Source organism: Eleginops maclovinus, chromosome 5 (genome assembly GCF_036324505.1).
Source record: "Eleginops maclovinus isolate JMC-PN-2008 ecotype Puerto Natales chromosome 5, JC_Emac_rtc_rv5, whole genome shotgun sequence".
Classification (NCBI taxonomy): Eukaryota; Metazoa; Chordata; class Actinopteri; order Perciformes; family Eleginopidae; genus Eleginops; species Eleginops maclovinus.
In genome coordinates, this window is record NC_086353.1 from 28,687,890 (window position 1) to 28,714,684 (window position 26,795).

Below are 26,795 nucleotides of genomic sequence, written 5' to 3' on the forward strand. Positions count from 1 at the left end.
GACTCACTGGACCCCCTGCAGTTTGCCTACAGGGCAAACAGGTCCGCGGATGATGCCATCTCCCTCACCCTCCACACTGCCCTCTCCCACCTGGACCGGAGGAAGACTTATGTGAGAATCCAGTCCATTGGACTACAGTTCAGCATTCAACACCATTGTGCCCTCCAAGCTCATCATTAAGCTCAGGGACCTTGGGCTCAACAGCGCCCTCTGTGACTGGATCCTGAGCTTCCTGACAGGCAGATCCCAGGCAGTGCGTATGGGGAACATCACATCCTCCACCTTGTCCCTCAACACCGGAGCCCCTCAGGGTTGTGTGCTCAGCCCTCTCCTCTACTCCATGTTCACGCACGACTGTGTGGGCACACACAGCTCCAACACCATCATCAAGTTTGCTGACGACACAACTGTCATCGGCCTGACCACAGATGGTGAAGAGACGGCGTACAGATAGGATGTCAGATTGTGTACTACAGGAAGAGGCAGAGAGAGGCACACACACCCATCACCATCGCCGGAATCCTGTGGAGAGAGTCAGCAGCTTCAGGTTCCTCGGGGTTAACATCAGTGAGGACCTGACATGGACATATCACACCAGGGTCATATCCAAGACGGTTCGACAGCGGCTCTTCTTTCTCCGCTGGCTGCGGAAGTTCAACATGGACTCCAGGATACTCTGCAACCACACAGGTGCACCATCGAGAGTATCCTAACTGGCTGCATCACGGCCTGGTATGGCAGTTGCACCGCCCTCAACCCTAAGACTCTACAGAGGGTGGTGAAAACTGCTCAACACATCAGCAGGACGGAGCTGCCATCCATGGAATACCTCTTCATCCAGCAGTGTAGGAAGAAGACCAGTAGGATATTAAAGGACCCCCATCACCCCAGCAACTATCTGTTCTGTTCAGTTTGCTGCCGTCTGGCAGACGGTACCGCAGCATCTGGACCAAGACCACCAGACTCAGGGACAGTTTTATACCACAGGCTATAAGACTGCTGAACTCCTGAGCTCTGTGAATGTCTACTCACATATGTTTACAGTACACACATCGATATATTATACATATCTGCCATAAATATGTGTTTATACGTAATATATGCATCTGTCTATACCTCCTCATACAACAGTGTAAAGTATCTAAATGACTGTACAGTATATTTAAATAATCTCAAATCATTGTACATATGTATATATTTTACATCTGTACATCTTTATTGTTGTTATTGCACCTTACTTTATTGCACTAGCTTATTGCACTAGTTTATTCTTGTCTAATTTTTGCATTATTTCATTTATCTTATTTGCACAATGTATGTTGAGTTATTGGAGGAGTATGGGATATATGATTTTCATTGCCAACATATACGTTGTATCTGCTGTGCATATGACAAATAAAACCTTTGAACCTTTGAACCTTTAAATGGCTAAGCATAAAACTGTGGTAATGTTGTTTTAAATGTTTGTAAATGTGTTGGTTTATTTTATTCACTGAGCATGTTTGTGCGATCTATTGCAGTGGTTCTCAACTGGTGGGTAGCGACCCTCTTTTGGGTCACCGACCAATTTTGATTGGGTCGAGGATATGCAAGTCATAATCACAAAAGAAAGTCAAACTTCTATTTTGAAGGTTGGAATTTCTAATGCTGCGCTTGCAGTAGTGGTTTCACTGGAAATGTCAGATAACATAAATGGTTTTGAAAACTGCTGTCGCGTAGTGATCATCTTCTCAATAAAACATCTTTGCAAGATTACGGCATGTTGCTGCAAGTCCCCATGGAGAATAACTTTGGTAGAACCATGCGCGTCGCCACAATAGTATTGGGGGGGGACACGTCCCCCCCACCCTTGAAAAAAAGTCGCTTGGACCCCCCCACATTTGCCATCAAAAATAATGAGTGCATGACTGCTCTACTAGTCCAGCGTTCTTTCCATTGCTTCACAAACAAATCCGTTCCACTTTATCAGTAGGGGATTACCCATATCAACAGAAATCCACTCCGCGTTTGTTTTTTTTAACACACAGCAGCAGCAGCATCACGCGCGCGGCACGCTGCGTGATGCGCATATTCAAAACATTCACTGTTGAGAATCGGATCATACGGAGCCCGCGAAGGGTCACGTTGGTAAATATTTTCATTGCGTTCCCTCGCAATAGTTTTGCGTTCCCTCGCAATAGTTTTGCGTTCCCACGCAATAGTTTTGCGTTCCCTCGCAATAGTTTTGCGTTCCCTCGCAATGCTTTTTGCGTTCCCTCGCAAAACTTTTTGCGTTCCCTCGCAATACCTTTTTGTGATCATTTTTTAAAGTCCAGGTTATCCATGGTGACTGAAATCCAAATCAACCGTGTAGCCTATTGTGAGGTTGGAAATACAGAGCCCTATTCAAGGGAGCACAAAAGTTATTGTGAGGAAAAAAGTAGCCTATTGCGAGGGAACGCAAAAGTTATTGCGAGGGAACGCAAAAACTATTGCGAGGGAACGCAAAACTATTGCGTGGGAACGCAAAACTATTGCGAGGGAACGCAAAACTATTGCGAGGGAACGCAATGAAAATATTTACCAACGTGACCCTTCGCGGGCTCCGTAGGATCACAAGATGGACATACGGAATTTTTTTTCGAAGAAGAGGAAAGTAAGTCTGAGTTTTCCCTTGAGTGGCCAAACAGCTAAATTGCATTCTTCCATGGTCAAACACAGCCAGCTTTTCTAATAAGAATGTTAGCACCCTTATGAGACATTCTCTGTCTATATTAGCAATATAATTAGCATACTAGCTAGCAAATCTTGTACTCCATCAATTATGATGGAGTACAAGATTTGTCTGGGAATGAACAAGAGGCCATATGCCTACGCTATGTAGATAGTGATTTGCTACCTCATGAGGACTTTGTAGGCCTCTATCAAGTCTTCTCAACAACAGGGAAAGAGTTGGCTCGGATGGCAACTGATGTCCTCCTTCGATTGAACCTGCCCTTATCCTGCCTTCGCGGGCAGAGCTATGATGGGGCAGCCAATATGGCAGGTGGAGCTACAGGCGTTCAGGCAGTCATAAAGGAAACACAGCCTCTTGCTCTCTATGTTCATTGTGGTCCTCATTGCATTAATCTGGTGACTCAGACAGCCTGTAGCACAAGCACTATTGTGTCTGATGCGCTGGATTTAGTCCACAAACTTGGCAACCTGTACCATCTATCTGGGAAATATAAGACAATATTTAAGGAGGTTGCCCAGTCGGAAGAAGGGAGTTTCAGATCTCTGAGGCCCCTCTGCCCCACACGATGGCTCATGAGGGTGGTAGCTATCCAGGCAGTTGTAGATCAATATGAAAAGATTTTGGTCAGTCTTGAGGAAATGGCATCTGGTTCCTCTGACACTTGCATAACTGCAAGGGGGCTTCTGGAGAGGTTTCAGAAGGGGCACATTTTGCTCAGCCTGATTATGGCCCTTGAAGTTCTAAAATAACTTGAATGTCTCAACCGCTCCCTTCAGAGCAAGACAGTGAGTGTCTCAGGGATGCTGGCTGCGGTTGATTGTGTGAAAAACACAATTCAAGTTAAGAGATCTGATGAAACATTTCATCGTATATATACCAAGCCTGTGATATGATCCAGGAGTTGGACATTGAGGCTATCCAGACTCCTCATATCCGGAGACCCCCAAAGCGCTTCACAGGAAATGCACCTGCATTTAGACCTACTTCCCCTGAGGAGTTCTACAGAATAGGATTCTTTAAAATGTTGGATGTAGTTGAGGTCCAGTTGACAAAGCGCTTTGACCAGAGCAGCTTCCAAACACTCAACATACTGGAAAGGGTGTTAATAACTGGAAAGGTGGAGGATGTGGATGTGGTCAGTTCTTACCCAGAACTAGACCAGCATTCTTTGGAGGTACAGCTGACAATGTTCAAACTTCAGTATCCCTGCAGCACGGTCAGTGAAGTGGTGGATACCCTGAGAGCTATGCTGCCAGAGGTTCGAGGTTTGTTCACTCAAGTAGAAGTGTTGGTCAGGTTTCTTCTTGTTGTGCCATGCTCCTCAACAGAAGCTGAGAGAAGTTTTAGTGCTTTGAGAAGGCTTAAGACGTGGCTGCGCTCTTCAATGTCTCAAAAGCGCTTGAACAATGTGGCTGTTTACCACATCCACCAGGAGCATCTTGACAAACTTGACTTAGGGGAGATTTGCCAGTCATTTGTGTCTGCAAATGACAAAAGAGGTCACCCTTTTGGAGCCTTTGTATGATCTCTTACTTTTGTTCTAACTGTAAAAATCCTGCTGTAGGCATGATACAGATAATAGGGGAGAAATATGATTATAGGAGAAGATATAGAACATTTAATGAAAGGACAAAAAAAAGGGAAATCTACAATTTTGGGGAAAGGATGGAGATAGTAAAAGCAAGTCTTTAACAGGTTGTAAGGTTGTATTGAGTTATAGTTTTATGTTCTGCAGGGCACTGAAGAGGGCTAAGTTTGATGGTAATAGGCTCTGAGTAGCCTAGGTACGCATTTTATGTTTCCTCATAACTTTTTTTTCAAGAGATTTTTTGTTGCATGACATTAAAATAGGGCTATATGTTGCCTCAAATTTACCTCATTCTTTTCTAATTCACTCTTTGATTTTTTAAATCCTCATATTTTGCTCTCATTAAAAGAAAATAAAGTGCCAAAAAAGTTGTCAGTGTCAGTCCTCTGTGTATTACACCAAAACATAATTGTAGACCATGCCGGCTCCAAGGAAAAACAATGAAAGAGGGAGATCATTTTGAATGTAAAATGCACCAGAATGCGGGAAATTGAATCTACTTCTTTCAAAATGTTATGGGGGAGGTCCCCCAGACCCCCCGCAAAAATGTGTCCCCCCCACATTCAAAAAACTGCTGACGCCCTTGGGTAGAACTATTCTTAATACATGCCTGTCATTTACCGTTTTATTTTTATTTTTATAATAGCGAAAAAATGTGTAGGCTGTCTTTCATTTTGACCCACAGAACAATGGGGGCTATCTACCCTTATCAACAATTTGAAGTAAATCACATAGCTGCTCTCCTCTCTCCCCTTCTCTCTGTGAGAAGCAGCTTAAGCTGTCAGAACAACATATTAAAAGATAAATAGCATTAAATATGTTGGGTAATAATAGATGTATTTATTTTCTTCTCAGTGTGTACCAGAATGCATAGATTACATGTTAGTAGTACAAAAAGAGGGGCGCCATAGTTTGTCGGCGCTGTATGCAATGTAAGCGTTATGTCAGACATTGTTAATAGTAAAAAAAATAAAAATGACTTCTTTAATTTTTTTTCTTTCCCCTATTTATGGCGCCCCCCATGGATGGATGCACTCTTAGCCATTCGCCTATACTGTCTATGCCCCTGCTTGCAGGTATATATTACTGCAGTCAAAACTTTGGGTTGTGATTGATTGACGAAGGAAAAAGTGGGTCCGGAAGTATTCTGTCCTTCGGTTTTGTTTTGTTTGTATATTTCGCAAGTGAGGTTTATTGTAATGTGCCTTTAAGAGAAGTCTATTGATTTGCGAGAATTACCGCCATCTAGTGGCGTTTCGCGGGAGCAGAAAGTGAGTTTGTATTGAAAGCTACAGTACAGCCAAGTTCTCCGCACATGTCGTTCCTGTGTTGTCTGCCGTTTTCCTCACCTGTTGCACTTAAGAAAGGCATAATCTGTAAATTCAGTACAAAGATTCCTTGCCGAGATTTTCGGGGGGTCCCATTTTTCTCTCGGGGGGGGGGGGGGGGGGGGCGCTTGCTCTTGCGCTTGACTCAGAGTGCGGATCTCGAAAACACTATTTTAGAAACCCCCCTACATTTCCCAAATCATGTTTTCGGGGGATCTCGTGTCAGTTTCTCGGATCCCCCGAGTCCCCCCCGTAGTTCGGATACTGGTTATTATGGTCGGAATGTTATTTAATCCGTAAAATCTACGTGTTAGCGTATAGCATTTGATCGCTATTTGATATGTTATTAGTTGCTAATGCTAAAACCTGAGATTTGTTTATTTTACACATGGCAATACTGTTGAATGTGAAATGTATGTTTTTATACTGAAACTATGCTCTTTATTCTTTTTCTATTGTCAGGGTTTTACAAATTAAGAAATGGTTTTGCCAGTAAAGTAGGGTGACCAGACGTCCTCTTTTGCCTGGACATGTCCTCTTTTTGAAACCTAAAAATGTGTCCGGGCGGAATTTCAAAATCGTCCGGAATTTTGTTATTCTAGCCTCAAACGTGTTTACAGCGAATTTGCATTGCTCTCTCTTTCATTCACATACTAGTCACGCCCTCCCCCTACAGTTCGCTTTGCATTAGGTTGAAGTGCAGGGTGTAGAGCCTGACCTTAGCGCTACCGTCATTGGTCGATATTCTCGGCCTAAACATTTAATTGGTCACTCACCTCAGTAGCGCAAACTTCCGTGTTTACCACTGGCAACGCGCATGGCTACCCGGGGTCTTCAGCTATGCCGAAACGTAAGTGCAAGTTCACTGACGAATTAAAACATAAGTTTCCATGTTTTCGTCTTGGTCGAGATCAACACAAAGCTGAGTGCCTGACCTGCAAAGCAGGCACTTACGTGTCGGTCGCAAATAAAGGTGCCAACGACCCACAGGCACACATATGTTCAGCAAAGCTTCGAACGGCAGCGAGGGGCGAGAGCTCATCAGCTAAAGTGACAGACGAGAGTAAAAACGAGAGTGCAGCTGTCACTGCTGCTGAGGGTGCTTTTGCTTTCCACACGGTTAAGCACCACGAAAGCACAGGTCAATGGACTGCACATCTGGCTTGTTAAAAAAGGTGTTCACAGATTCTCCAACTGCTCAAAAGCGCTCGAACAAAGACAGAAGCAATTGTAAATGCCGTGATAGCCCCACATTCCGTTGAAGTTGCGCTAGAAGCACTTCAAGATATCCCCTACTGTGGCGTTTCTACTGATGGCAGCAATCATGGAGCAGTGAAAATATTCCCTCTGCTCATTCAATATTTTGATTGGAAAAACGGTGGTGTGCAAAGTAAGTTACTTGAAATTACAAACACCCCAAATGAATCAGCTGAAACGATTTCACAGTACATAAAAGACACACTGGAAAAGAAAGGGATATTTTCGAAATGCATTGCATTCACTGGTGACAACTGCAACACACATTTTGGAGGAATCCGGCGTAATGAGGATGGGAAGAATGTTTTTGCAAATTTGAAAAAGTCCTTGCAGAACACAGCTCTTATTGGTGTAGGCTGCCCAGCACATATTCTGAACAATTGTGTTCACCACAGAGCAGACACACTGGATGTTGACATTGAGCACCTCATTTTCAAAATTTATCAGCACTTCCACATCTACACTGTGCGCACAGAGAGTCTGAAGGAGTACTGTGAGTTTGCTGATGTTGAATTTAGAGCTCTTCTCTCTCACAGCAAGACACGATGGCCAGGAATTGAGAGATTGCTACAGATGTATCCAGCTGTGAATCATTCTTTTTGTCACAGGAAAAACCACCAATGCAGATCAGGAAGTTTTTTGAAGATGAGTTCAGTGAGATTTACCTCTGGCAGATGCATTCACTCATGTGTGTTTTTCAGTCGAAAATTCAAGAGATGGAGAGAGAGAACAATTCAGTTGTGGAAGTAAAGAGGATTCTAAACAGGGTCCATAGCATGCTTCTTGAACGCAAGATGAACAACTTCATGCCTCTTTGCTGGCACAAAGTCAGAAGGATGGGCATGGTCAGAGGTGTGAGCATTTCTCTGCTCAAGTACAGGGCCTGTACAGTACATGCTTGGACTATCTAGAGACATGGATGGCACCCATGGAGGAGTTTTCCACTTTTATGTGGATGGATCTGAGTGAGATTCCTGACTGGAATGACGTAGAGGGCTGTATCAGGCACCTAGCTGGGAAAAGGGTGGACATTGATGATTCAAAGTGCTTTGATCAGGTCACCAATCTGAAGAATTTCATTGAGAGAAGTAACAGTGATGCAGACTTCTGTGGTCTACAAGCACACCAGAGGTGGACCAAATTCTTTGAAAATTCCAAAAGTGTTGATTTTCATTCAGAGCTGCTTAAGATGGCACAGTTTTTTTTTGCCATACCTGCTCACAATGCAAATGTTGAGTGTATCTTTTCCCTGATGCAAGCCCAATGGACCAAGGAGAGGAATCGCTTGTCTGTTGATTCACTGAAGGGGATTCTGTGCACCCAGTACAATTACAAGAACATGACCTGCAAAGACTTCCATTCTTACTTAATGAGTAATCGTAGACTGTTGGGAAAGATTCAGTCCTCTGAGAAATATGCCCCACGTGAGGAGGAGGACTGAAACGTATCAGCCATTGTACAACTTTTCAACTTTAAAAATGTCTTATTTTGTGCAATAAGGTTTATTATTTTTATTATTTTTGTTTTACCATTGTTGTGACTATTCTTTACATTGTATACAAATGTATAATTTGTTTTTGCACATTTAAAACTTTCAAGTGTTCAAAATAGCCTTTTGAGGCAGTGTTTTTCTGTTAGCGTTGGGCCGGCCAATAAAGTTCATTATCATACAAGTCACCATGTCTGTTGACACATTTATATGAATTCACATGTTCATAGGTGCATATGTGACCCAACCCCCACCCCCGCTGAAGTGTCCTCTTTTTCACAAACTCAAATCTGGTCACCCTAAGTAAAGCTCAGAAGAATTCCACAAGTGACTCACGAGTGATTACTGAAGCCATTTATGTTTAGCTCGCTGCATAAGCTAAAGCATTCAGTTTAGCCGAGGGCAGAAGATGAGGCTTGACCCGTTGAGAACCACTGATCTATTGTATGGAGATAATGGTTAACAGGAGGCTAATTCGCCAGTTATTGTTATTCTGGTATTTTCACAAATTATAACAAGATCTGTGAATACTATAATTCATTTACAAATAAACAAAAGGGTTTCGTGCATCAATTTTGTATTTGTCGACCGAAAATTCGTTTGGATCTCAATTCTCTGCTTGTGGATCGTTTTTTTACACGCATGGAGCTTTGAGACAAACTTTCTCGACTAAAAATGATGATGATGATGATATAAAATTCACTTAACGTACCGCTGTTTATTAGATTAATACAAAAACAATTTTAGTCGTGACCGGAGGAAAGTTTGACTCAAAACTCTGTGTAAAAACACGATCCAGAAGCAGAGAATTAAGATCCACAAACGCATTTTCGGTCGACAAATAAAAAATGTATTTCAGTTGTGGAAGGTGTTTTACATTTACACACAAATTATTTTTCGCTGGTGGATACGGTCATAGGAAATACACATTCTTTCCGGTATGCCCCATCAGTTGCACACACACACACACACACACACACACACACACACACACACACACACACACACACACACACACACACACACACTTTTTGTGCACATAGTAGTGTTGTAGTCAAGACCAACTTAACCAAGACCAAGTGATGACCAGACTTTAAGAGGTCGAGACCAAGACCAAGACAAGGCGAGACCGTATCAACACCGGAACCAGACTAGTGGGAATCCAACACTACATAATACACTTACAAATGTGGAAGATACCATAGTCAATTTGATCTGAAAGATCCACATCATCATAAAAAGACCCACATACAAACATTAAGATATAATTATATTATTCAACTGCATCTGATTTATTCAAAAAGTGATTATTTTCTTTTAAAAATAGTACATTTGTGAAAGTGTTGTTTGTGTAGCCAAATGTAATTATTGTTGAATTGCCCTACATCTTCACTTCAAGACTGTTTGAGTGTGTGTGTTAGCGGGCTGGTGAGGGGTTAGTAGCCTTTATAGACCAGTCCCATGTTAACAAACACTGGAGCACATGAGTGCAAAAATGTGGAGTCTTGTGAGTGCTTGGCATAAGATAGATTGATAAATGTACAAGCTCTTTAACAGGCAGCGGAGCTGCTGCGTATAGAAAGAGAGAGAGAGAAAGAGAGAGAGAGAGAGAGAGAAAGAGAAACCTGCAGTCCACATGCTCAGCCTGCCCTCTTGTTCTCACAACTCTTATTAATCGTAGTACCACACAATTGTCATTTGTTCCAAATCAAAACCGGATTCCGGTACCCAACCCTAATCACATCCCCAGGCACAGGTGTAGACTTTGACACTTTTGACATAAAATCTTCAGTCCGATAGGTCCGAGACTGAGACAACACCAAGTAAAAATAGTTGATTCCGAGACAAGACCAAGTCCTTTAAAAAGTGGTCTCGAGACCAAGACCTCTCTGGAATACTACAACACTATAGCTTCCTTTTCATTGCTTATGCAACACTAGCACTGCATTAAGTACTGAGCACAGCATTTTATGAATCCGTCAGTTCCAATCAGACCTCTCTACTGTAAGTGGAGGAAATTCAAACCAAGGGCCAGCGCGTCACAAGATCTAGGTCACTCAGTAGAAGATTTATATATTACAACAAATTAAAGAAGACACAAAGCAAATATGTTTGAAAAAAACCTGAATTATTCATTTAGAAAATATTCAATTTATTTTTTAGAAATGACAACAAACAAATCAAAAGACAGAAATCCAGCCACATTGCAGACAAATCCAGACTATTCACTTCCAATCTCAACTAAAAACCCATCTTTGAAAACAAAGCCATGAGTCATATTAATCTCTATGTAATTACACATAAATTAAATGCAACCACATACAGTATTTCTTAAATAAAGAAATTGAAAACTCAAAATGAATTGTCATGATATAAGACATATACTTTTTTTACAACCATATCCATTCTATACAGCCAGCTACATTTAGCTTTACCTTGTACTTTGAAGTGTACATTGTTCATCTGGATTGGCAAAATACCAACATTTCGCTTTGGTCAGCTATGCTAACGTGCTAGCAGTGGTTAGCCGCGGCTATTTTAGCATCTATCTTTTCAATAAAAAACACATAAAAATTAGTCATTCCACAAAAAACTCATCAAAAGTGTCTTTATGGAGGCAATGCTCTTTGAAAACCATGGCAAAGGAAGTGACTTTTAGTGTTATTTGTTAAAAACAGCTTCCTCTGCTGATTCTCTCTGTCATGTCTTCCCTATTTGCACTGGGCAAGCAGGAGATAGTCCGCCATATTGCTATGTATGGCAACCAAAATAGGACATTTGATGTCCAGGCGGCTGCCCCATCTGCATTGCGCATACGCAAATCATAACCATCTATATATACATACACACATTTCTAATTTTACATAAATTAACATTTCACAGTTAAGAATTAGATATGAATTATTAATGCCATAAATTATTGGATACATTTATAGTAAATATTTCTTCTCTACGATAGCTGACAAACAGAGGAACGCCTCTGTTTCAAATGTCCTACTTCGGTTGTTGTACGCAGCTATCCAATATGATGGACCAACTTGCGCTTGCGCAGTGCAAATCAGGCAGATATGTTAATAGGGTAGTCACACTCTCGTCCAAAAGAAAAAACTGCACCTTCACTTCCTGCTTGCCGGCAAACCCAGGGGGTCTCTTGACCTGGATAGGCTAGTTTATTCAGCAATTTAGATTGAAAGGTGATTTAACTAATCATACAAGTTTAAATACTTTCATGAACAATATTGTTAATTCTCGAAATTCCCTACATTGTCAAATGTTTATCTATATTGTGATTATTTAAGTTACCAATTATTATCCTTTAATTATTCATTAATTGTTAAAAAATCTAATAATATTTGTATCATTCTCTGTTTATGTAGTGAAGAATATTAAAACGATTGAGGTGGTTACTCAGTTTTATTTCAGTGTTTTAGTTACCTATGGTCTCAACTCGGCGTATAAATTGGAGTGAGACCGGATTTTCCTTCAGCACTCTGAACATTACATTATGTCCCAATCCCAAACCGCCCCATACACACTACCCCTCCGTTTGCGTGGAGGTTCTGCCACATTAAGTGCCGTTCCAAACCAAAAAGTTTGGAGGGGGAGCAGGTTATCCAGCCCTCCAACAGCGAGTCTGCATTGTACCTGACTTAACCTGCTGCACTACCTGACCAGACTTGTCCGTCATGAAGCAACATGCACAACATGGTTACCTCGCATTGTTTTAAACCTATGATTATATACCCGTTTTAGTCTAGAAAAACAGTAAATGTGTGCATTTTATTATAAAGTTTTGTATATTTGCAGGGACTATTGCAAAAACTAATTTTCAATAAGACGTTTACAAAAAAGAAACACTATTAAAGATTTTTGGACGCGTTCACCGTCTGTCTGAAACCAGAGCCCAGTCTGCTCCGATTGGTTAGCTGGCTGCAGTGTTGCCAATTCCACAGTAAGAAAAGTAGCTATTGGTTTTCCGAAAAGTTGCTAGAAGTTGTAAAATTGCGTCATCTAATTAGCATAATTAGCCATTTGAACGCAATTGTAATGGACGCTCTAGGACAGACAAAAAATGTTTGCCATTCAAATAGGCCATTACATGATGACTTTAATGCTTTGTCTAGACACACATTACATAAATCATTTTTGTCCTATATTTTTTAATTTTAGAATATCACTTTTAATCAAAAGACTGTTATGTGGTATGGAATTCTTAGCTCTACCCCAACCTTTCTTCTTTATCCGGTCTTGGAACCAGCAAATTCACCAAAAAGTGCAAGCCAGATCAGCAGCTATGTGCATGTGCGATTCATTTGCAATCAAAAGGCTCCAATAACACCAGAATAAATAGCTAGATATAAAAAAATAGGTCGCCGGAGGATTTGGAAAGTCGCCAGATTTAGTGATACAGTCTGGCCGACTCTGTTGAGATTTCTCAACTGCTTAGGGATGTCCCGCCCCTTAGCCTTTCACCTAAATGTGTTGGAACACTGGCCAATAGAAGCTGAAGGATATTATTGAATTTGTATTGCTTGCTCATAAAGATATTTCTATGTGTAAATGCTACCAAAGAGGGTTTCAAACTATGAAGAGAAGTGAGCTTCATGACAGAGTTAATGGTGAGCTAAAAAAATAAGACAGGAACTGCATTTTGTTTCTTTGTTCACAGTGAATATTAACTTCAAATTCCTTTGTGAGAGGAGGCATAGAGGCCCGAGAGAGGGACAGCAGGAGATAGTCGTGAGAGGCCCCTGAGTACTACACAAATGACAGGAGAGTTATGGCAAGAGTAGAGAAGGATTAGATCATAGGCTGGACACCCGGAACTCGTGAAGCCAAGAGGCGAGGCCTCTGCTCCAACCAGGAACCACATACAAAAATACACATATTACTTGTTATAAGAGGACTACCCCTTTTCTCCAAAGAGTATAAATAATGTGTGATGTCATATGTCGGGACTCAGACAGTCGGGACTCACTGTCGGGACTCACTGTCTTCTATCAGTCAGACAGACTGACAGAAGACATTGAGAGACAGTACCTGCTTGCAGTCTGTTGATCATCTATTCCAGGGAATTCAATTGAGTACTGTATTCCTTGTCACAACTTGAAATAAATCAGCTTTACCCTACTACTTCCCTTTGGACTCCTTGCTTCGTAGAGAAACACAACAACACAACAAAGCGCAAGTGTTCCATAGTGATGTCACTATGTTATGGAAGTGATCAAAGGAGTCCAATGGAGGCGATAGACGCAGGGGGAGAAGGGGAGTGTGTGGGAGAAAACACAGGGATTTTAGCATTCGTGGACCATTTACATGCACAAATGAAAGGGAAAAAAGCATAATAGGGTCTCTTTGATGCACTGATCTGGTACACATTAAGATCAAAATAGAAATGATTAATGAACCATTTGGAGTTCTGATTTCACAGCATAGATTTAATCCATATTTGTGGTCTTTATGAAGATAGGCCCTTCACAGTTCCTGATGTCTGAAAATATTTGTAGCTGTAAATAAAAGGGAAATTGTTATAAACATGAGTCACTCACTCCCTCGCCCCCCATAATGTCAATGCAGCCCAGCATGTCAAGTAATAGTGAGAGAAACTAGCGGGATAGTGAAAGGGAAAGAGAGGGGACTGTAGACTGTGACGAATGGGTGGGGGGTTGGACTGCGGCGTTTACTATACTGTCAATTCGATGACACAGCTCTCTGAAGGTTTTATCGTCACATACGCACACACATACTGTGTTTTCTAAGCTAGCAGGACAACTGTAAAAAGTCAGATAAATGTAATTGCACAAAGGTACAAAACAGGTTCTCATATAGTCAAACATGCCCATAAAGACAGGAAACAAATACATCCTCTAGGTTTTGTCTTTAAGTCTGAGGTCCGATAAATCCTTTACTGCTGTAATTCTGTCTTTATTACAAACACGCACGCACGCACACACGCACGCACGCACGCACACACACACACACACACACACACACACACACACACACACACACACACACACACACACACACACACACACACACACACACACACTGCGACAGCAGAGGACAACAGTCAGAGATAGAAAGAGATATTGCTTATATTTGTATTCTTACCTTCAGTGTGTCAGACCATCAGCTCTGCTGCATTACAGTGATTCGTGGTTAGTCACTGAGATGCTGTTCTAACTAGAGCCTGCCTCTGTGTCCTCTCTGTCTCCTCTACGGCTCCCTTTCTCCCTCCCTCTTTCCCCTTTCTCTCTCTCTCTCCCCTCTCTCTCTGCTTTGCTCTCTATCTGCACTGCTCTGGCATCCTTTTCCATGTTCCTCTGTCCCTGCCATTGTGGAAGTATCACATCAGCTTTGCTACCATGTATAGAATCTATAAAAGAACAGATAAATAGGAAAACATATAATGTAGTTATAATGTAAAATTGTTTATGTTGCCACAGTATGATAAAGAATGTTTTTAATTATTTAAAAACAAACATCCACAGCCAAGGTGATAGGCTCATCACAACATCCATCATACAATACCAATAATAATGCTGAGAGGGCAAACTGCTGTCACCTAAAACAGCCAAGCCCTTCAACATGTGCAACTTTAAGTCTTAAAAACCTATAGTTAAAATGGGTGAATTATTTAAAAATCAAATCCCTCTGAAGTTTTACGGGCAGAGAACTGGCTATTGAGACCCAAACCATGTATTACCAGGCTGTCTACTTGTTAATTAATGTTGTGAAGTTGTGCATTTTAACATGGGGGTTCTGTGGAGATTTCTCTCTTAAAAGCCAGCCTCAAGTGGCCATTCAAGGAACAGCAGTTATATAAGATAAGATAAAATAAGATTTACCTTTCTTAATCTCTGTGGGGAAATTCAGGAGTTTAAGCGGCAACAGAATGAGAATGAAAAACATGAAAGCACCAATTCACACGAGGATAATAATATCAAAGATACATTTAAGATGATGTACGTAACTGTTAAAGCAAATGGTGAAAACAAGAAATTAATTTAAAGGAACGTATATACATATTTTAATCTGATTTCTGAATCAAAATCAGTATCAAGTTTTTTGCCAGGTGCGTTTACACATACATTACATTTTATTTGGTTTCTGGTGGTGCGAACATAAACACTCTAAGAAAGTAAGTTGTAAAAGTAATAAAAATACGTACTTTTAAGAAACTGTTTAGCATCAAAAAAGAAAATGTATTTATCCCTAATTTCAATTTAAATATATAAAGAAAGCTTTAAAAAAAATACTTAGGCAAATGAAAATGTAGCAATATAAGGCAAACTACAGCGAATTGCATTTTAAAGTGGAAACTGTGCAGACATGTGTGCAAGAATGTGCAAAATGCAGTCAGAGCTGAGCATGAACATGGCTCGCAGTATCAAGGGTGGAAAAAAGAACAAAATGTGGTTAATATTATGTGCATTAATGTAATGCATATTGTTTGTGGGGTGGATAAAGGGTCACTGTCAGTTAGAGACCGGGGGCTTGTTGATGAGGCTGGTAGCAGAGGGGAATACATTGTTCAGGTTTTGGTCCTGTTGAAGCGCAGCCTCCTGCTAGACTGGAGCAGGGTTAACAGTTCGTGCTTCTGCAGAGGCTTCTCTGCTCCGCCCCAAAATTTGAAGCTTGAGCAAAATATGCTGTTGCCTGCATTTACACATTAAAATAATTATTATATATATCACTATTTAAGAAAGAGGTGAATTATTATTGGATTATTATTGCTTGCTCATAAAGACATGTTTATATATAAATGCTACCAGACAGGGTTTCAAACTATGAAGAGAAGTGAGCGTCATGACAGAATTAAAGGTGAGCTAAAAACACAAGATAGGAACTGCATTTTGCTTCTTTGTTCACAGTGAATATTAATTGCACATTCCTTTGTGAGAGGAGGAAGAGAGGCAAGGAGAGAGGGACAGTAGAAGTTAGTGAAGAGAGGCCTCTGGGTGCTTCACAAATGACAGGAGAGTTATGGCAAAGAGTAGAGAAGAAATAGATAACAGGATGCAGACCTGGAAATTGTGGGTCCAAGAGGAGAGGACTGTGACTGTCCTCCAACAAGAAAACAACACGCACCACACTCAAAAAATACGCATTTAACATCTTGTAAGGGACTGCCCCTTTTTCTCTTTCACAAAGTATAAATATTGTGTGATGTCACATGTCGAGGCTCTGGGTGGAAGGACAGACAGAACCTGCTTGCAGTTTGTGGCTCTCTAAACCCAGAGTCCTCAATATTGAGAATGTATATCTTCATCACAACTGAAAATAAATCAGCTTTCTTATAACCTTACTACTTCGTTTGGACTCCTTGCCAAGTAGAGAAATTGTAGAACACAACAAAGGGCATCCTTGTCTGTAATTAGCAGCAGCAAACCAAAAATGTGCTTACTATTATCTCTCTTAATTAAAATTAAATTCAAAGTTTCTAATGACAATAACAATCTTAAAGGGGCCATAATATGCTTTTTGGGGTTTTACCTTTCCTGTAGTGTGTTATTTATGTTTGTGTGCATGTAATAGGTGTGCAAAAGCTAAAATCCCAAAGTGCAGAATAGAGGGAGATTCTCTCCCATATCCCTCCCCTCTGCCTGAAATGCCTCGATGTGATTCCTTTCTTTACTTCCTGGTTCAGTTCCGTATCACACTGACATCAATGTGACCATATTATTATAGAAATTAGAACCCCTACAATAGTAAGAGGTTATTATATACTTTTTACTACAGTGATAACTATTTATATAAATAAAAGATGACAAACAGATGAATGCTTATGGAGGCACTTTACAGAGCACAGGTGTTTAATAGGGTGATGGCCTGTGGAATGAAACTGTCTCTGAGTCTGGTGGTTTATGTCCTGCTGTGGTACCACCTGCCAAAAGGCAGAAGACAGAACAGTTTGTTGCTGGGGTGATGGGTGTCTATGATAATCCTGTGGGCTTTCTTCCTGACTCGCTGGGAGTAGAGGTCCGCCATGGATGGCAGCTCCGTCTTGGTGATGTGCTGTGCTGTTTTTGTGTGATGACTCTTTGTCAGGTCTTCAGCAATGTGGACACCAAGGAAACTGAAACTGCTGACTCTTTCCACAATAGTGCCATTGATGGCGATGGTGGTATCCCTCTCTCTGCTGCTTCCTGTAATTCACAATCAGCTCCCTGGTTTCGCTGGCATTGAGATGGATGTTGTTATTGTTGGGTTCTAATCTCTATAGTAAGATGGTAAAAATAATCCAAGAAACTTCTCATCTAAATGTAAGAGGATTTATTAACACAAATGATATGATGAGTCTACAATGATATGATAAGTCTACAAGGGAAAAACAAACGTGGTCCCCCCCCCAACGCCACTGATCCACAGACCACATTTAGGCAGTTAGCTGTCTACCAGCAGCGTAGAGAAAAGAGCCTCGATCTTCTGTCTACATCAAGCATTTGTACTCTGTCTTCCTTCCGATCTGGTCTTCTCTCATTGGTTGGCAGCGGGGGCCGGATCCTATTGGCCCCTGTTCGTTACATGGGCATATCCCAGTCTCTTCTATTGGCTGACGTTGTAGGAGGTGGGTCCATGGCACATTCTGCTTATCCCTCTTATGACGTCACCGTCGCCATCTGTTGGCGTAGTCATGAAGCTTCCACCTATAATATTCTATTGTACAATTCTTCTGAGGTCTATTGATTATTAAACACGTAATAGTATTAATGCAGCGTCAATGAATGAGAGGTAGAGGCGGTGTGTTTAGTATGGAACGAAGGTTACGTATTGTAACCCTAGTTCTATAAGCACAGGCAGAGCCCTCTATTGGACTCTATGGGTACTACCCTTCACTAATGACAAGAGCCTTCACACACTGAATTTACTTCAACGTAGTCAATCAGCAAGACCCTACCCGAATGCACACATAGGCCTCACAGTATATAAGGCAGCTAGACCGGATAGGAAATACAGGGCCCCTAGGTAGAGGGCTCCGCCTATGCTTATAGAACTAGGGTTACAATCAGGGCTGGACTGGCTATCTGGCGTACCGGGCAAATCCCGCCAGGCCCTCCAACGTTTTGGGCCTTCCCAGGGCCGGAAACAAAACATACATTATATATATTATATTTTTTATTGATTGCGACGGTAAAAACATGACACATCGTGGCCCATTGGATGCTTCTCTTGAGGCACATTTGGCTAGTCCAATGAAATTCCTTGGTTCTCGAAGGCCCGCCCCTCCCTAGAGGCCCTCACTTGACCCAAGTCATCACCTCAAATTTTGTAAGCGAATGGTGGAGGATAGAGAGGTCGCGAGATGGAGAAACAAAAGAGTGGCCATGAGAAGCGAATGGAAAAGAGAAAGCAAAAACTTAAAGACGACGCAGCAAAATGTGCAAAAATCACCGACTTATTCGAAAGCACAAGCTCAACCTCGGGTTCGGGCGGTGGGGCCGCCGGTACAACGACAACGAGCGCACAGGTGGTGGAGAATGTAGAGGAGGAGGAGGCGGAGGAGATGGTGGTTCGAGCCGGGGAACCAGAGGAGGAGGAGACGGAGAGACGAGAGTCACGAGACGTGACCCAGCAGGGAGAGATTGAGGTTAGAATTCAGCTCAACACACCCGCTAGCTAGCCAATGCAGTGTAGCTATTCACCGCTTCGGCGTTTCGTTTCCCATTTATTGCCTGAAACCGAGACCAAGTTGTCATCCTGACTTTATCAAATCAGTCACAAACATGTACCCATTTGATATATTTTCATGCACTTCTCTTGTAATGTTGCACCAGCATATATACATCTTCCTTGTCGAGCTGTTACAAGGTCATGTGATGTAGATAGAATAGAATCGGAGGATGAAACCCTCTATTTGTCACATGCATGCACACAGCAGAGCACACACAGTGAAATTAGTCCTCTGCATTTAACCCATCCTAGTACTAGGAGCAGTGGGCAGCTATCGTGCAGCGCCCGGGGAGCAATGGGGAGGGGGGATTGGAGGTGTCCGGTGCCTTGCTCAAGGGCACCACAGCAGGGCCTAGGAGGTGAACTGGGACCTCTCCAAGTAGCAGTCCACTTTCCATATTTCAAGTCTGTTCGGGGACTTGAACCGGCGACCCTACGATTCCCAGTCCAAGCCCCTACTGACTGAGCCACTGCTGAAGTTATGCTAGTGCCGTCCCGTCTAGAAATACCCTAGCTAGCTAGGCAGATTAGCTATTCACTGCTTCGGCGTTTTTCCCATTTATTGCCTGAAACTAAGACTAAATGTGTCGCCCCCACTCTCTCAAATCAGTCACAAATATGTACCGATTTATTTTCGTACACCTTTCTTGTATTGTTTTGACAGTTTATAGAAATCTTCCATTTGTCTTGAGCTGTCAGCTGTCACAAGGACGACATGTGCTGTGTCTTGTGACTTGTGCTGTGTCTTTTTTATATATATATATATATATATATATATATATATATATATATATATATATATATATATATATATATTAAAAAAATGGCGCTTGGCCCTTGGGTGATCAAAAGTGCCCGGGCCCTTTTCAGATGCCAGTCCAGCCCTGGTTACAATACGTAACCTTCCTTCTATTTCACACATGCTCCGCCCTCTACTGGAATCTACTGGAATCTAAGGGTGGAGCCCTGATGCATGCACGCCCTGTCGCCTCACAACATCGACCCAACACACTGCTCCTGATCGGCCTTTGGTTGACAGCCACCACCAGTAGTTCTTACCCTCCGGTTGTGACCGCGGAGAAGTTGGGCCGTAGCTTACCTGTCTGGTTACTGCCTAATTGGCCTGGATAAGCCCCTAGCTCACCCCTGCTGGTGTTGGAGCAATGCATGTGAGATGCACTCACTAAGCCATCCTGCTAGGCATTTCTTGGAAATAACTTTACTGGCCACACCATCCCCTAAGTACACAAACAGCAGCTGTGCACTCTCCATAGCATGCCAACGCACAAACTGGGCAGAGGTGATTCAATTTAGCCTTCCACCCCATGCAGGGAACAGGGAGCCGAAAGTCGTCAAGTTGAATAACCCTCAACCTGAAAGCACTCCTTAGGTTCCTGGAACAAATGAGGGGTTCGGTCTGAGTGTCGCTCAGCTTTAGAGATGAGAGCTTCAGAGGCCCAAATGGTTCTGCAACCAAAGCCTCGAGCACCAATGGCAGATCCCATTGCAGGGTGGAGACGTGCACCACTGGGCGTTGTCTCCTGATCCCCTGCAAAAAACGCTTCATAAGCGGTTGGTTAAAGACTGGTCTATCGCCAAATCCCTCATGGCAGGACGAGATGGCTGCTGCATACACCTTGACTGTGGTATGAGCAAGCCCCCTGTCCACCAGTAGCTGCAAATAGGATACAGGATAGAGGCTCTAGACTGCTTTCCTCGCACCAACGCTGGAACCCCAACCACTTTGTCCTGTAACAGGCTGTGTTGGATCCTGCTCTTGCTGCCTGGATGTTCTGTATAACATTACAAGACAATCCAACCATTCTCAGCCTGTCCCTCTCAGGAGCCAAGCCTGGGGAGGTTGGCCCAGAGAAGGCAACGCCCCTACTGCCCCTGCTTCTTGCGATCGTGCTCCCCAGAACTGAGGAACAGTCGAGGGCTGAACCACCATCATCTGTATCATTTCTGGTGTTCTCCAGTCCCGGAATGTGGAGGGCCTCCAGAGATAACACATTTGGATGGTCAGCAGGCGTTGTTCGCTTCTGCTGAAATGAAGGCTGGCAAACCACATCTAGAGGCGACGCATGTGCAGTAGCCCCAGCGGTATTACGTGGTGAGCAGCCGCCATGAGACCCAGGTCTGCATGATGGTCAGACCTGTCACCGTCGCCCCCTGTCGTAGACTGCAGACTGCCTGAAGCAGGGATGTCTGTCTGTTTTCTGAGATAATGGCACATAGCATGCCCGCATCAAGCAAAATCCCCCGATACTCCACCTGTTGGTGAGGTATTGGACTGCTCTTCTTAGAATTGATCGCGACCCCGACTTCGTTAGGTGCAGGATCAATTGGGCTGTGCGGAACATTGCCCATTCCCTGGACTTGGCCATGACTATGAGATCATCGAGATAAAAGAACACTCTCATGCCATGGTCCCAAAGCAGCTGAAGTGCTGAGTCAACACATTTGCTGAATGTGCGTGGGGACAGGGTGTAATAGAACATTAGCCTGTTGTACTCGTAGGCTATCCCCCAGAAAGGCAAAACGCAAATACTTTCTGTGCTTCGGAGCAATTTCGACATGAAAGTAAACGTCCTTTAAGTCGATGGTTGTGCACCAATCGCCCAGCTGCCCCAGTTCCAGTAACCGTTTTATGGTAAACATGTGGGACTTTATGCGGGCAATGAATTGATTCAGGATGCGAAGTTCCAGAATAGGCCTGAATTCTCCTATCTTCTTGGGAACCAGGAAGTACATGGAGTAAAACCCCTTTCCTCTTTCCCGAGAGTGCACGACAGACACAGCCTGTTTTGCCACAGAGCCTGGGTTTCTGTTGAAAGGAAACCTATCTCCTCCTGGGAGGATAGATTTGCCTCCCTTACACCCATGAATGGAGGAGTGACGCTGCAGAATTGGAGGGTTTTATCTTTAGTAATCCAGTGTCAGTGTCCTGTCCATCTGTCAGCAGTGTTGCCACAGTTACTTCAAAAAAGTAATCTGATTAGTGATTACTCCTTTAAAAAGTTACGTAGTTACTTTACTGATTACTTGATTTTAAAAGTAACTATGTTAGATTACACGTTACTTTATTAGTTACTTTCAGCAGCTGCCGACAACACCAACCTTAACCTTAATATCTCTCTCCTCCCTCCATTGTTGTTTAGGTTTGTGTTGCTGCGTGGTATTACACGTGAGATGTCCTCATGCTGAAAACGTCACTTAATTGTTGTATAGACGTCGCTCCCCCAGACGCAAGAAGAAATCAAACATATTTTTTTTTACTAATTGAAAATTACAAAAATAGTAACGCAAAGTGACTTGGATTAGTAATTTTAATCTGATTACTGGTTTGGAAATAGTAAACAAAGTGGTCAGATTAGAGTAACGCGTTACTAAGATCACTGTCTGTCAATACACAGCTGAGCCCCCGTTCCCCTTAGCACTGTGTTAGGGGACGGGCAAGCAGTTTTGGAGCAGCAGCTAAGAAGCTGTGGTACTCTCTGTTGGCCCTCTCAGCCGCCGAATCATCCAAAAAAGGAAGATGGGGGGCCGACATGGACAAGGCCGAGCCTCCGCAGAGGTCCTTGAACGCACCGTGTCAGGCTCTCCACGCTCTGTATTAACCCTGTGTCCACCTTAATGGCAAAATGCGTTAATCGAAGCCACTATACCAGCTGAGGTGTGTTTTCTGAAATAAACACACCGGTTATAAGTGTTCCGGAACACGCACAGTGCTTTGAGGGCAAGGTTAATACCCTCAGGTGAACGCGCCCAACCTCTGCCTTCTTTACTGGAGTTATAGCGGGGCGGCAAGTGAGTGTTTTTTGCAATGGGTGCTGTAAGAAATAATCAATATATTGAAATGGAACATTAAAAGATAATTCACTGTTTCACGACGGATCATATTTGTCCAATTCCGGTAGTATTACTGGATGTTGTTTTTAGCCTCAGATAGCATATAGCTAATATTGTATTGTATATATGAGTAGAGGGAGAAGGACGCATGGAGTTACATACTAAACACACCGCCTCTACCTCTCACTCATTGATGCTGCAATAAAACTATTGCGTGTTTAATAACTGATAAACCTCAGAAGGATTGCATAATAGAATATCGTAGGTGAGTGCTTCAGGACATCACTAACAAGATGGCGACGGTGACGTCATAAGAGGACCCGCCCCAGACGATGTCAGCCTATAGAAGAATCCGGAGAACCCCATGTGACAAGCGGCCAACAGGTTCCAGCCCCCCGCTACCAACCAATGAGAGCACTAGACCGGAGCACGTCTTATTTTGGAGTTGTTTATTTTATGGCCGGAAAGGCATGGTTCTATAAAACGTGTTTGTATTTTGAAATCGCTCTCTCTTTTGTTCCGGACCACCAGACAGTAACTACAGATGAACTCTACTCATTCAGCGGCCTGTGGACGCGTGTACCGGGCTATTGAGCCACAGCTGCGAAACTTGTGTGAAACCTACTGCTGCATCCTTTTATTAAATACTCCTTTTAAACTTTCATGAGGAGCTTCACTTCGTTTTCTTTTAAATCGACTCCTGGGCTTCGAATAAAAGAACATTTCCTACAATTTGGTGACCCCGATGTGATTTGAAGTACCAGGAGTTTTGGCATAACCCCCAGACACTCAGATTGGATCCCATTTAAAAAGGTAAGCAGAGCCAGTTAATTTCAAAATCTGCATAGCTTATATAGCACTTTTATATGTGAGTGTCTGGAGGTGAGTCGTTAATAGTGATAAAACTGTCTATTTAGAGTTAAGAAGTGAATATATTAAAATTAACTGTGGTGCGGTCCTGGGTTTTGAAAAAGTTTGTTTGTTTGTTCGTTTGTTTGTTTTGTTTGTTTAGTGTTTTTACCAGCGAAGGCTGGTGAAATGTTTGTCCTTTTAAGCCGGAAATAGTAAAGAGTTTTAGGTAAATTAATACGTAAATGCTGATTAAAGCTCGGCAGCGTAGTGACATTGATATTATAATTTTGATGAGAAAGTAAAATAAAAAATATTGTTCGTTAAGGCCTGATCCATAGAGTGATCAGTGATTGAGTCAGTAAACGTAATCTTTGCGACAGAACTACGTTTAGAGTTGTGATGACATTCCAATAGTCTCTGATTAGCGTGTTGCCTTATTGAACAATCATAGTTGGTATTAATATTAAAAGGAAGACCACTCGGCCAAAAGAGGCGTGGTACTTGGGGTTGAAGTCCCTGAGACTACTGTTTGTTGAAGAGAGGAAATCAGTGAGAGAGGGGGGTTGAAGTCCCGTCTCCTGCACTGATTCTGGAACTTAACAAAGCATAGTTCATAGACTTAGATAAGATTGGATTAAATCGGACGAGAGGTCGGCTTCGTCAAAGTCAACGGGAAGTAAGATAGTTGAAGTCTCCTTTTTCCGCGTTGTTTTCACGAATACCTAAATTGTTAGGGCATGGAGAATTACAAATACCTAAATTGTTAGTGTAGGGATAAGTGTTATGCGTAATCATAAGTAGGGAGATTTTAAAACAAACATTGTTGGGCTTTTTTGAACTGTGCTGTTCTGCTTGAATCGATCTGAAAACGTGGTGTGTGTTTCCCTCCCCCATGGTCCTTTGTCCTTAAACATCAATACGTGGGGTTCTAGACAACAGGCTAATCCAGTTAGCATAGCCCGTTAGCATTACTTATTAACAGAAAGACTTCAGAGGAAGTAAAGTTTTTAAATAAATAGTTTCAAAACACATCCTGTAAACAACTAATTTAATACACAGTAAGGTGTGTTACAAGGAACAGCTCATTTAGACTAAAACACTCTATTTTTTAATAGAAAGTAGAAAACCTTAGGGGAGCAGATGAGGTCAACTTAAAGAATTTATACCGGAAGTAATGATAAGAGACGCTAAACCAGTCAGGAAGTAGTCAATAGAGACGGGGTCAGAGATAAAAACAGCGCCCCTGCTGGATGAATTAATACATGTCTCCATACTTTGAACATCTTAGGAACGAAATAGCACCCTCTAGTAACTAGAGGGTGCTATTTCGTTCAGTATATCAACTAGAGTCTAGTTGATATACTGAATTATTACAAATGAGAATTACAATAGCACACTCTAGTGGGCATACAGTATAGTGTTAAACTACAATACACATAAGTCATATTAGTCCTATCACTACCTACACTGGTGGTTAATGATAGATATCGCATTTGATACACACTGAGAAGTTTAAATTTATTATAATTAGATAGTGAACATTAAATACATTACACATAGCAATTTTCACAAACATATCATATATAATATTACGCTGTACTTTTTAAAATATCTTATTCTATATTGAAAATGTTATGGTACTTTTTATTTGTTATCGAACACTTTAGAACATTTTTAGTCTCTTAATTTTTACAGAATTTATGATAACATTTCTAAGTTTATTGAAACATGCTATGACATTTTTTGTTCTTTATTAGAGGGTTTTGATGATACCGTAAACAAGGAATACATAAATAGTAATAGTTGAAATAAAGTTATCTCAAACAAGGGTAGTATTTTATAGAAATACTGGTCAGGAACTTATTAATTAGTTATAGAGAATAACAATAATATGAAGGTAAGAGACAGGATAAATAGAATATCGGATGCTATAACAGAGCCAAGCGAAAGAAAGAAAGTAAGGAACCAAATGGAGAACTTGATGGATCTGTGGCAAGCAAGAGGACTGATCCCAGCCAAAGATCAACCTGGACCAACAAAAGTCCACAGAAAAGCTATAATGGACTATGAAGATGGAGAATATGTACAACAGCAAGCGGCGTGGAAGAAAGCTGGAAGCCCCTCATGGTACTCACCTTCTAAAAAGGCAATGGATAAAGCAACGAGCCTCCTACTTCATCTGAAATATGTCAGTGTAGGATCAACATGTATGATGAGGAAGATGAGATAAGGGAAGCCTTAGAAGAGTCTACACAAAGACAACAAAGAAGGGACATCAGTAGACAGCAGCAGGGGAGAGCTAGTGACATAGAAGGTGATATGGGAGGTGCTACAGCAATAACCATATTGAAGGGGAACTTGACAGTAAGAAGCGAAGTTCTACAATCCTCAGCAGAGGATACAAACACAATGTTACCATTAATGACAGTGGGACCAGGAGGGACAGGAGCAATATATCAACCTTGGACCCACAGAGACATGGAATCGCTGGTCTCAAAGGGAGGCCAGAGGTGGATCACTGAATTGGAGAAGTTCACTGCCCAGGATCACCTTTGCTTAGGAGATGTGAGGGCTCTTATTGGAAGAATAGAAGGAAGATTGGAAGTGAGAAATGTGGACCACCAGGCCCAATGTGAAAACTACCCCGATGAAACTATACTTAACCGGTTTAGAGCCAGATATTGGGCTGCCATCAGTCATATCTACCCAACTAAATGTAGTTTGGTATCCCCAACTAGCCTTAAGAAAGAAACAGAAGAGGAAATGCATGTTTTTCTGAAAAGATGTGAAAACGTATGGATGGAGAGCATGGGAGAACGCCACAATGCTTCTCCGGCGGTCATAATGCTGTGGAAGAATGCAGTTATTAAAGCCCTCCCAACAAGTGTACTGAAAGGTCTGGAAGAAATTGTGGGATTAGACACCAAGCCCACTGAAGAATGGAGAGAATATCTAACTCACTATGACCTTAAATACAAGAAAATTGCAAGGGAAGGTGAAGAAGAAATTAAAACATTGTCTAAAAGATTCCTGAAG

At 42.1% G+C, this 26,795-nt stretch overlaps 1 protein-coding gene across 2 annotated transcripts in view; it reads right to left on the minus strand.

Moving 5' to 3' along the window:
* Positions 1-14,627, minus strand: part of LOC134864788 (glycine receptor subunit beta-like) — a 151,915-nt gene extending 137,288 nt beyond the window's left edge. For both annotated transcript variants that reach the window (XM_063884031.1, XM_063884032.1), the window contains exon 1: positions 14,493-14,627. The gene's annotated coding sequence lies outside the window, so the exon portion shown is untranslated. The remainder of the gene's footprint in view (positions 1-14,492) is intronic.
* Positions 14,628-26,795: the final 12,168 nt, after the last annotated feature.